This window comes from Schistocerca nitens, chromosome 3, assembly GCF_023898315.1.
Source record: "Schistocerca nitens isolate TAMUIC-IGC-003100 chromosome 3, iqSchNite1.1, whole genome shotgun sequence".
NCBI classification, from domain to species: domain Eukaryota; kingdom Metazoa; phylum Arthropoda; class Insecta; order Orthoptera; family Acrididae; genus Schistocerca; species Schistocerca nitens.
The window spans coordinates 977386349-977388977 of record NC_064616.1 but is presented as its reverse complement, the minus strand read 5'-3'; positions in this window follow the sequence as shown (position 1 = coordinate 977388977).

Sequence of the window (2629 nt, the reverse complement as noted above, 5' to 3'; positions counted from 1 at the left end):
GATTTGAGGATTCATAGCTATGGTAGTGAGCACAGCAACTTCAGCACGTTCATCTGTGCGTGTTCTAGGACGATGTCGAGGTCTTGGATTTAAGCTTCCCGTTTCACGTAGGCGAGATGTGAGACGACCAAACATCCGGCATAAAGGCAATGGCTTGTCAGGGAATCGTCTTCTGTACAGTCTTTCTGCCTGAACAGCATTTCGTCCACCTACACCGGGTACAGTACAGGTATGTAGAGTAGGGTACAAAACAGACATATTAACTTAATTATCATAATGTTCGCTAACAGTACTAATCAACAAACAAACAAGCAATCTCATAACGTATTTCCCGTCAACGTACATTCTCCATAGATCAACAGCATTTCTACCATATCTTCATGTGTGTACATTATACTGTACAGTATAAGTTCCACAACACAATGTTTATTCACAATGTGTACTACCTCCGTGCCGTCACTAGATTACTCTGATGATGCACGACTACACTGGCAAGCGGTGTACTGCACGCCAAAGCAACAACAAATGGGATGCTCGGAGGGTGGCGGAGTACAGGAGTTTGCATGGGTTGCAAATCATAAAGAAGGCGAAGTGGTAACTGTGGCAGTAGTGGGAACTACGTTGGACACTTGACTAGGTAGCGCCAGGCCCTGTGCGACAGGCACAATGGGTCATATAACGCATTTGATAAACCTAATTTTGGGTGTGCAGGATAAATAAGACAACCTGACCGGTGTACACTGATCGGTACTGGTTCATATTGTCAACGTAGATACGTAAAACGTGCAAGAGGGAAACACATTATGTGTTTATGAGAGTTGATGGCAGCAGACCGTATTATTCGTTTCGGACTTCTTGATAAGTATGGAAGTGTGATTACGCATGTCAATCAAATCGCGATTATGGGCAGCATGGGGTTCACGCCTGAGCCTTCCCCCTGCGGGTCCGGGGTAAGAATAGGCCCGAGGTATTCCTGCCTGTCGTAAGAGGCGACTAAAAGGAGTTTCAACCGTTTCGGCCTTCCATGTGATGGTCCCCCTTGGGGTTTGACCTCCATTTTTCAAAATTCTACAGAAGTACGAGCCTTTTGGGGAAGGACACCTTACGTGGTGTACCACTGGTCCTAAGTGCACTAAGACCTTGGCACTCAGCATTGCACAGGCGTTGTAACCATACCCACTATTCCTCAAATTGGGCCTAAACGCCTGATGGGTTGCACAAGTTACGCCCATAGTGCATCTCCATCTGCACCAGCGATCATGATGGACTTTCCATGGCACCAGAAATCCAGCACGGTAGCCAGCCCGTTGTGGTGGGGTCGTCATGTACCCTCTAGGTTGTAGCCCCCTGACAACACAGGGATCGTACTGCCGATACCTGAGCTGCACCCTCCCCACGTCGGCCAAGGAGTAGATGCCTGTCTCCTTGGGGCATCAGGACTCCCGGCAATGGTCATCCTGCCAGGTGGCCCTTGCTGTGGCTGGGTGGCGCCCGTGGGGAGAGCCCCTGGTCGGAGAGGGTGGTATCGGGGCGGACGTTTCGCAGATGAAACGTCAACACGTATCAGGTCGCTCTGCGGCCGAGTCTTTCAAAAGAAAAGGTACCGTTTCTAGTTCTGGTTCTCCTGCCCTTTCCCCCTTGGCCACTCCATGGGAGGAGGGACAGGCCCGCCGGCTTGGGGCGAAGTACTTCCCCCGCTATTTGGTCTGTTCTCGAACCGATGGGGGGACATTCGCCACCTCCAAGCCCATGTTCTTTGTTCAGCACATTGAGGACATCTTCGGGGAAATCGAGGCTCTCAGCAAGATGCGTTCAGGGTCCGTTCTTATCAAGAACACCTCCGCCACACAGTCGGCGGCGCTCCAGGCGTGCGACCGCCTAGGGGACATCCCAGTATCCATTGTCCCACATCTGGCACTAAATAGAATGCAGGGGGTTATTTTACATCGTGACCTCCTGCTACAATCTGATGAGGAGCTCAGGGCCAACCTGGAGCGCCGAGGCGTGCATTTCGTCCGGCGAGTCCACCGCGGCCCCAAAGACCGTCGCATCGACACCGGGGCCTTTATCCTCGCCTTCGAGGGGGACGTTCTCCCGGAGAAGGTAAAGGTGATGTGCTACCGGTGTGACGTGCGACCTTACGTTCCGCCTCCTATGCGCTGTTTTAGGTGTTTGCGCTTTGGGCACATGTCGTCACGGTGTGAGGCTGAGCCCCTTTGTGGCGATTGTGGAAGTCCTCTTCGTGAGGAACACACATGCACCCCACCACCTCGGTGCATTAATTGTCCTGGCGTCCACTGGCCTAGATCCTCAGACTGCCCCGCATATCAGAAGGAGAAGAAGATACAAGAAATCAAAACTTTGGATCGGCTCTCTTATTCTGAGGCCAGGAAGAAGTATGACCGCCTCCATCCCGTGCCATTGACCACTTCGTTTGCCTCAGTTGCGTCCACTCCTTCCGCGGTATCCTCACCCCTATCCTGTCCCCCCTCCGCCTCCTCCTCCCATCAGGGGGCTCTGCCTCCCCCTCCCAAATCCCTCCCTTCCAAATCCCCCTCCCCCGTGGCCCCCACCCCCTCTGCCCCAGGGGCCACCCTTCCTCCTCCTCCTGCCCCCATGCCACCTGAGA